This window comes from Mandrillus leucophaeus, unplaced genomic scaffold (assembly GCF_000951045.1).
Source record: "Mandrillus leucophaeus isolate KB7577 unplaced genomic scaffold, Mleu.le_1.0 Scaffold458, whole genome shotgun sequence".
Taxonomy (NCBI): domain Eukaryota; kingdom Metazoa; phylum Chordata; class Mammalia; order Primates; family Cercopithecidae; genus Mandrillus; species Mandrillus leucophaeus.
In genome coordinates this window covers 1,326,098-1,335,358 of record NW_012104898.1, presented here as the reverse complement: position 1 = coordinate 1,335,358, position 9,261 = coordinate 1,326,098, and the positions used below count along the sequence as shown (strand labels likewise).

Sequence of the window (9,261 nt, the reverse complement as noted above, 5' to 3'; positions counted from 1 at the left end):
TTCTTCTTCTTCTTCTTCTTCTTCTTCTTCTTCTTCTTCTTCTTCTTCTTCTTCTTCTTCTTCTTCTTTCTTCCTCTTCCTCTTCCTCTTCTCCTCAGAGTCTCACTCTGTTGCCCAGGCTGGAGTGCAGTGGCATGATCTCAGCTCACTGCAAGCTCTACCTCACTGGTTCAAGTGAGTCTCCTGCCTCAGCCTCCCAAGTAACTGAGAATACAGGCATGTGCTACCACACCTGGCTAATTTTTGTAGTTTTACTAGAGATGGGGTTTCACCATGTTGGCCAGGCTGGTCTCAAACTCCTAGACTCAAGTGATCCACTCACCTTGGCCTCCCAAAGAGTTAGGACTATAGGTGTGAGCCACTGTCACACCTATAGGACACCTAAAGGAGCCCGGGCAGAGCTCCTTTTCTTGAGTGGGCCCTTTCCACATGCCATTCCTTTGGTCAGGAAATAATTCCATTCCTTATCTAGTTCTTACTGCTTTCCCCATCTCAGATTAAACATCATTTCTCCAGGGAAGCCCTTCCGAGTTCCACGGAAAGAACCCCTTGCTATTTTCCCCACCAGGCTGTAGGCATCTCCTTTCCAAAAATGCATCCCAATGCTTTATTTGTTCTGTATCTGTCTTGGCCGCTGGACCACAAGCTCCCAGAGTAGAACTGGTCTTCATGCAACTTTGAACAAGCCACTTGCTGACCTTGGGTCTCAGTTTCCCCAAGTGAGAACAATCATATTTTGCACTTAGTGTTGTCATGGGGATAAAATTCATTTGCGTAAAGTGGTGAGAGCGGGGCCTGTTATGCAGCAAATGATGTCTATGTGCTTGTTAGTGTTATTACTACTAAAGCTAAGGTGTGCAGGGACTCAGAACTTACTGCACTCAACTTCTTTCTCACCCCTCAGTGGCCCTAAATTGCATCCAAAGAACCCTCGAGCTATAGAACACAGCTTTCAGACCTCTGCTCTGTAAAGCCAAGGAATGTGCTTATAATCTGGATCTTCCTAGAACAGCCCAGAATCACTGATCAATTTCAGGCCTAGCATTAAAAACAAGGATAAATTTGAACTAATGGATCACCTAGAGCTGTTCACAAATATCGTTGAGTCAGAGGCAGCCTGGCTACTAAGAGTTTTGTGGGGCAGCCATCAATAATTAAGCCAACATTTGTGTAGCATCTACTATGGTTCAGGCAATGCCCTGGTAAAACACTGGCAAAAAAGACCAGTCGTATAAATAGTAAATGCACAGCTGGGTTTGAAGCTAATAATCAGGTGTCAGAGTCATACTCTTCTTTCTTTCTTTTTTCTTTTGGAAACGGGGGCGGGGGTCGGGGAGACTCGCTCTGTCTCCTAGGCTGGAGTGCAGAGGTGCAATCATGGCTCACTGCAGCCTCAAGCTCCTGGGCTTTAGCAATCCTCCCACTTCAGCCTCGTGAATAGTGATAAGTACAGGCGTACGCCACCATGTCCAGTTAAGTTTTTAAATTTGTTACATTTTAAAGGTTTTTTTTAGAGACAGGGGTCTTGCTATGTTCCCTGGGCTGGTCTCCACCTCCTGGGCTCAAACAATCCTCCTGCATCAGCCTCCCGGGTAGCTTAGATGACAGGCTGGAGTCATGATCTTAATAGCTGCAGTCTAATGCCTCTCTCTCATTATGGCGATTTGGTTTTTGTATGTTTTGGGTTCAGCATTTCAGGAAAGGCTCTGCTGCCATAAAAACTTAAAACTGTTTCGCTAGAGCATGCCTGGATACCAAGGTCTTTTCAGACTTTCAGTGGACGTGTTTTTTTATTTTCCCAGTGCTGGTATTGAGGCATGGGTTTGCCTACAATATTCGTGCTGGGCTGCGTGGATGTACACAGCAACATGAATGTGGGGCAGGTCTGGTTGGATTAAGAAGGGAGAGGTGGGAGCTGAGCCTCCAGGAGCGCCCATGTGTTGGCCCTGGGCCCCATCTTCACGGAGGGCAGCCCCTCAATCCTCCTGTGCAGCCCACTGTGAGTGTGTGCTCCCCATCTCACAACACCAGAGGAAAAGGAAGCCTGGATCTGGGAGAGGGCCCTAGCAACCGCAAGCTGCAAGGTAGCCTGAGAAATGGCTCTGGAGGGTGGCCACAGAGCATGTTTCTGCAGTTGCCTTGTGCTAATAATTTAATCCTCATCTAAACCTCCTCGTCCTCCTCGTCAGCTTGTCTTCTTCCAAAGAGTCAAAAGCGCAGATTACCGTCACGGGCCACTACGCCGCTCTGTGATGCAGGCTCACCTACGTGTAGAGGATAAGTGCGTAAATGTGCACGGCTCCTCTCCCTCCAGCTTTGGGAACACCCAGCTCCGAGCCTGGCTGACCCGCTTTCCTCTCGCCTCATTGCCTACCTGGCACGTGTGCTGCACGGAGAGTCTCCAAACTCCAGGCTGCGCTAATATTTCCTAAGTTGACTGCTTTTGCTGGGACTCCATTAGGAAAGGGCTGCTTTTATGTTTTCTGGATACGTAAAGGGGATTCCTTTCCCTAAGCCGAGTTCCGGGCTCACCTGAAAGTGGGAAGTAAAGAGGCTTCTTAAATGAATGGCATCAAATTGAACATGTACAACAATCATAAAGCGACAAGCCTTTTATAACATTGGAGAGCAGTATCAACTCTTTTTTTTTTTTTTTTAATCCGATGCTGCTCTTTAAAAATGTTTGTTGTGTGCATGGAACAACTGGTTGCATACTGAGCGGCAGCCCGTGGGCTTATTGTTGTAAATAGACAGGTCTGGGGTGGCTGCTCTCGGCCTCGGTTCCTCGGCGCTGGCGGCCTATAGGGGGCGCGGCGCAGGCAGCAGAGCCAGAGAACCGAGCGCAGGGGCCGCGCCATCTGGGTTCGCGAGGACGCGCCTGCAGAGGCGCGCCTGGCTCTACGCTCCACTCCAATACCATCTTCTTCCCTTTTGCAGCTTCCCACTTCCCATCTGTGCCCACCCACGGGTTTCTCAAAGAATTAAAAAAAAATTTGGCATGGTTCACGGGAAAAGAATCAGGAATATGTGGGCTCCCTCTTCCTAGGTTCACAGTGCTGGAGACACGTAGCCGCTGCGGCCTGGCCAGCTTCTCACACCCATTCTGTAGCTCTGATCCGGCGTGACCTGCCGAGGCTGTGCATTTTGCCGCGCGGTGGAGATGGGAGTGCTAGTTGTACTTTATAAGTTGCCAGCAAAACGTTTTCTTTCTCTTTTCATCTTTGCCAGTGCTGCCTGCAGACTCCAAAAGGCATCTTCAGAAAGCTGATAATTAAAGCTATGGAATCCGAGCATGAGTAATCATTACCTATTTTGCTTGGGCGCAGTTCTTCAGAGAAAATGATGTCCTCTCCAATAATTATTAGGTTATCGTCTTGTCATATTGACTCCTCCAGGAGCCACAATTTGAGGATAAATGTTAGGTCAACCTTTGGTATTCATTCTCTGATTCCGATAAATCTAGTATTCCAGGGGAAAAAAGCCCAAAACAAAATAAATAACAAACCCCAAATCCTAGGCAGCAGTCATTTCTGAATAGAAGACAACTATATGACTGTTTCAATGATATTTTAAAAAATGAGTACTTAATAAAATGGCCGTTTTAGCGAGTGATAAACACTTTGAAGCAGCCAGAAATTCAGTATCTCACGGCACATTTTGTGGAACGCTGTCTAGATTCTGCCATCTTCCTGGAATGTTCCGCCATTGCTCATAGTAATAGCTTCTTATTGACTGATGAGTATTTGTGTATAGATGGATTACCGCAAATTCAACTTCTCCAAAGACTATAGCCCTAAACAATAGGTACCTGTAGATAAAATGCTTTGTTGACGTGCTTTGGGAAGTTCAGAGATAATTGATGGACAAATAAGTAGGATTTGTATTTGGGCAGACCAAAGGATCTCTATTTTGGCTTTTTTTCTCAATGAGGAGAGAGATGGGGAAGTAGAAAGAATGAGCTGAGTCAAGAGGCTGTCCTCAGGAGGAAGGCCCGTGATTGTGTCTCCCAAGGCAGTGCCCCTGGCATGGCCCCAGTGGAAATTCCTGGCTTGCTTTGTCAACTTTCCTGAGTCCTGGGCCTCAGTATCAGCTCTTAGGAGAAAAGACTACATTACAGCCCCAGGAGGGGGGTGGTGTGAATGGGGCTCCTTGATGAATGGATGAAAGGTTTTCAGTAACAAAGGGCATCAGTAGTTTGTGTTTCATCGGCTGAACCAAATCACATGCCCCAAAGGTCTGTGTTTTACTGTCAGTGTCTTTGACACCACCCACTCTTTCTCCACACATACCCATTCTCATCTTGAGGAAGGGACTCTGCTTGGCTATTCTGGAATTTTCTTAACCAGCAATTGTTTTTGTTCTTGATTCATATTTTATCAGGTAAGAACCCCATCTTTTCAAATGTGCCCCCAGGTTACCTCATCTTCACTTAGCAAGTGAAAAAAATATTCAAAATTATACGTAAGAAAAATTTTCCCATCTGAAAATTTGAAGCACTAGAAGTTGAATTTTGCAAGTTTGTTTTGGGTAATCAGCAAGCATATTTCCCTTGGTTGGTTCAGCAACAACATTTCTGTCCCGTCATCTAGTTAGGGATGAATGGCATATTGTGGTTTCCAAAACTGAGACTACATATGCTGCACCCAAACTTGCTCAGTTTGGGAAGCTCACAAGTAGGCTTGCCTTTAATTTTTTTCATTCCCCTGAGTTTCTCTTTTGGCCAAAGAGAAATCGCTTCTGTGCCATTCAAAATACTTGAACTTATCTGCAACTCAGAGTAGAGAAGTAGCTAGTGAAGCCCTTCTTGGAAATTCTTTGGCATGTGGGATGGGGTAGGGTGTAAAAGGAATGGGAAGGTCACAAAAAGTCCTGGTGTCTTTTTTTCTTTTTCTGGAAAAATGATCAATGTTGATCCACAAAGAGAAGCTCAAAAGAAAAAATGCTGACAGAGTTTGCGAAGTGCCTTGAGTTTCTCCAGTAAGCTTGCTAAAGAGCTCTTTGATTAGTCTCCTTTCGATTATCAATCATTAAACCTTGCATAAGACTCAGCTTGTGCCTTCTATATGCAGTATAATGTCATAGATATATAAGGTTCTCTGAAAGACATAGGGGCAGACAGAGATTGCCTTTGGAGAAGTACATAAAGAAAAACTAATGTAGTAGTAAGAATGTTTTAGAGGCAATCAAGAAATTTGAGAGAAAATACATTGATCTAGATTTCTCTAGAAAGACAGGCATAGCTTAAAATAAAATAATCAAATAAGAACAGGCAGAACAGCTAGCTGGCTTCCATGGGCCAGGTGTTTGACTCTGGGGAAACCTCAAGGAACGTAAATTGTAGGGTCTCTGTTTTCCTGCACCTTCTAGTCTAGCAGAAGAGTTTATCATGTGCAGCTCAAGTAATTGATATGTTAAGAAAACACAACACAACAGATTCAAAATACAACTTGATTTTGTTCCTGTTGTTCTTGTAAACTTTATTCAGTGGGACCAACGTCCATGACCCCTGGATGAAAACTCTGGCAGGCCCCACGGCTCTTCTGCTCATTCTTAGATAATTCAAAAAGTCTTCTGGTCAACTGGAATCACAGATGCAGTTTTATTTCAGCACTTACAGTGTCTGGTTCCATGCAATAATCAAAAACTGACTTTGGTCTAGCTACACCCCCTCCACATGTCCTGCCTGTGTGCCTGCAGTGGGGAGGGGAGGCTGAGGAGGCTCTGCTGTCTCCCAGCTCTTGCTCCCAGGCCATCTCACCGCAACTACTATGGTGGTAGGGTGTGTGTTGGGTGCATGCAGGAAGGAGAGGTAGGAACTTCAGCCCTTCTAACCTGGCTGGCTGGTGTTCTATTTTCTGGTGTGGCAGATGGTTTGGGTCAACTCTCTATGATGGACTCTCTGGAGCAGTGAGGCTTTGGAAGCACCCAGTAGCTTCCTTATTCTTGCAGCTCCATCATTCCTGGTGGGTGCATCTCCCTTCAGGTCGTCAGTGGACCCTACCTTCCTTAGCCCTGGCTGTCCAATGGATAACCTCCACCCCCTTCTTGCCTGGGTCTCCTCCTACCTCTAAGGATCCCTTTTGCACATGTTGGACAGGATTTCTCTTGCTCACCCAGGACACACAACTGGTCCTGGGAACTCTTATTCCCCTCCGTCCTCCATCCCCACCTGCGGTCAGCAGGTGCAGTCTGTGCTGCAAGCACCCATCCACGCTCTCTGGCTCTGCCCCCAGAGCTGTTTGCCAACGCCTCTGCCATCTTAGGCAGATTCTGGGACAGACGCTGCTGCATGGTCTGCTTGTGTTTGTGTGGCTGGCTCCCATCTCCCAACTGCAGGAGCAAGCCTTGAAGCCCCCGTTCCATGGGCCTTCGGGAGGTGGGACAGGAGGCCAAGGAGGTCCCTTCACGACCTCCTCTTTCTAATCTAAGCTCTTTCCATATCCATGATCTGGCTGAGGGATCCAGAGTCGCTAAAGAAGTCCTTGGGCTGTTTCCTCTGCACTCCTTGGCACAGGGGGAGGGTAAGTGTCCTACTGGGATCTGAGTAGGACCGAGAGAGAAAGAGTCTGTCCTAAAATCTGGTTACTCCTCAAACCCAGTGAGCCAGGTGCAGTCACCATAACACAAAGAGAAACTGAATTCCAGGTGGTTTAAGTAACCTACCCAACCGCAGCAACCCAGTGACGAGCTTGGGCCTCGAACCCAGGCCCACTGAGCAGATTCTGTATTGTCACTGCAGGGGCATCATGCACGTTCAGGATGAAGGGGCCTTGAGGGGAGAGGGCTGCCTCGTAACAGATATTCGGGGCAAGCAAGTAAAGAAAGTGGGGTGAAAAAGTGAAAGATCCCCCATTCCTCCCCCTTTCTTGACTCCCACCGGCCTGCGCGGCCCACGCGGCGTGGACAACAGACCCTTGTGGGCCATCGCGGAGGCCGTGCCACTCGGTGCCGGCCCCACGGCCATCACCGGACCGCTGGAGATGTGACTGGGCTCGGGACATGAGCCCGCTTGTTCGCTCACTCTCAGTGAAAAGAGTTTTGAAATGAGTTCTGAATAGACAGCATTTTCTTTGTGCGGTTAGTAAATAACACAGAGCAAAGTTAGCAAGTTGCAGCGCCTCTGCGTTCTGATTCTATGGAACCTTTTTGTAGGGAGAAGGGCAGGATGTTTTTAACTGAATGTGACCTCACGGGAATACTAGAGGTAAGGAGGAAAAAATGATTGAGGTAACTGTGGGTGTTTTACATCTCAGAAACCATGGCTTTTAATAAAGCCACATGAAGAGAGAAGCTGGCATCATCCTACACAAAAACCAGTGCCTGGCAGAGTTGTGGAAGGTGCTATTCACATTGGTTTGGCATTTGTGTAGCTTTATTGAAAATCAATGGCTTTCTTATGATAATTTTCATATCTTTTTTTATTCCTTAGAAAATAATAAAATTTCTGAATGGGGCAGCGTGGAGAAATCCTAAGAGAAATAGCATAAGAGCATTTTGGAACACATCCAGAAAAAGATAACTTTCGACACACCTGTAGACGTTCGCCAGGTAAAGGTAAGAAAAAATACTGTAAAAAGTACATTTAGGTTATTTTATTACATCGCACTGGGTTGAACTTTGAATGAAAACACATACCACTGACACGAGATGGGCGAGGAGGAGTTAGGAGGGCTCACCTTCTGCCCCTCCCTCTCGTGGGCATGGGCATGGCAGCCATGTGTCCACCGTGACCATCAGCGACCACCTGAGTGGTTTCTAATGCCGGCTGTGGAGCAGTCAAAGACATGTTCACCAGGTCGAGGGGATCTGACTGAGTATAATACTTGGCAGACAGTTCTGTGAAAAAGTCAATGTATTTAATACTGCAAATATTACTTGTACAGTATGGAATTTCTTTTAGATTTATATTTGCACTGGGACTGACTCATTTTCTATTTAAGATTTTTAAAAACATCACTTTTTCTGTGCTCAGACGAGAAGTACATCTGTTGCTTTCACATAATAAGCATCAAATATGAAGACACGTTGAATGCTTGAACCATTTGTTTGTCGCTATAGGAGACCTGCAACATATGCATGCTATATGTCTGTTTACTGGAACATAGGCACTGAGGGATCAACCTTCATGGTTCTTTCTTTGAGCCATAAGATTTTAAAAAATCTCTAGCTAATTTAGGTCACTGAAAATGAACATTATTTTGGACTTTTGAATGGGTATTTTGAAGGAGGTTCAGAAGGACAAAGATTGCATTGGCCACTACGCAGTACTTGGGATTGTAGATGAGTTTCTTGAGCAAAGCATAATAACCACTTTTATTTGTTGGTATGATATATACACATAACGTTAGCACTGTGACAAGATTGTCCTTTCAGTTTGCATAGAAATTAGCTGTTGATTCTCAGGACTGTGCAGTTTTCTGTCTCGTGACTGTGGGTTAAGGAAAGCACTTGTAACCGGAGGAGAGCAGACAGTGAGGCTCACAGTGCTGTTGCAGTCAGGAAGAGCTTCTGATTTTCTGGCAGTTGGTGAATACATTTATTGCACATAACTTGGAGGCTTGATCTTTCTAACTATTTCAGATAAATTGCTGTCAAATTAGCAGGAATGGTCCCTTCAGATCAACCTAAATAATTTATGCCAAAGTAGTGATTCTCTTGTAAGCCACCTTCATGCGGCCAAGATAAAAATGACATTCCTAGCAACATGGTCCTACATTAAATTATTCATAATCCCACATTAAATTATTTTGATGTTTTTCAAAAATAACATCATTTTTCTTACTGACTTTGTAACCAAACTTTTTAGGTGAGACGGTGTCCTCAGTTTGTGACTTCGCAAGTTATCTGGGAAAACCTGTATTTACAACACGAAATAAAAATAAAAATAAATCCAAACTAAAAAAAAGCTTTACTTTGATTATACCTTTAAACGATTTGAATTAAAGTTCAGTTCTGTACATCACCACATAGGAAATCTAGGCCCTTGAGCAATGTATTGATGAATTGGGGTGGAAATGTAGGAGGATGGAAACGATGGCGGCACAGGTCTCTTTTCCAGAAACCATTTACACAGGCTTACCAGAAGAGGGCAGCGCAGAGCAATGAACTCCCCAAGGAGTTTCCAAACAGATGTCTTGAAACCTAAAGTGAAAATCTCTGCGTGAAAGTAGCCGTTTTTGGACAGCGTCCTCCACCAAAATCATAAATCTCTAAAATAATAATAAAACTCCCCATACATGCTAATCTCGAAATGGGCCCCTT

The 9,261-nt window shown here is 45.3% G+C and overlaps 1 protein-coding gene across 2 annotated transcripts in view; it reads left to right on the top strand.

Annotated features, from left to right (window-relative positions):
• Window positions 1-7,006: 7,006 nt before the first annotated feature.
• Window positions 7,007-9,261, top strand: part of ST18 (suppression of tumorigenicity 18, zinc finger) — a 325,337-nt gene continuing 323,082 nt past the window's right edge. Inside the window, exons 1-2 of one of the 2 annotated variants that reach the window (XM_011994467.1) lie at window positions 7,007-7,204; window positions 7,430-7,554. The gene's annotated coding sequence lies outside the window, so the exon portion shown is untranslated. The remainder of the gene's footprint in view (window positions 7,205-7,429; window positions 7,555-9,261) is intronic. The other variant, XM_011994465.1, reaches the window with a different exon arrangement.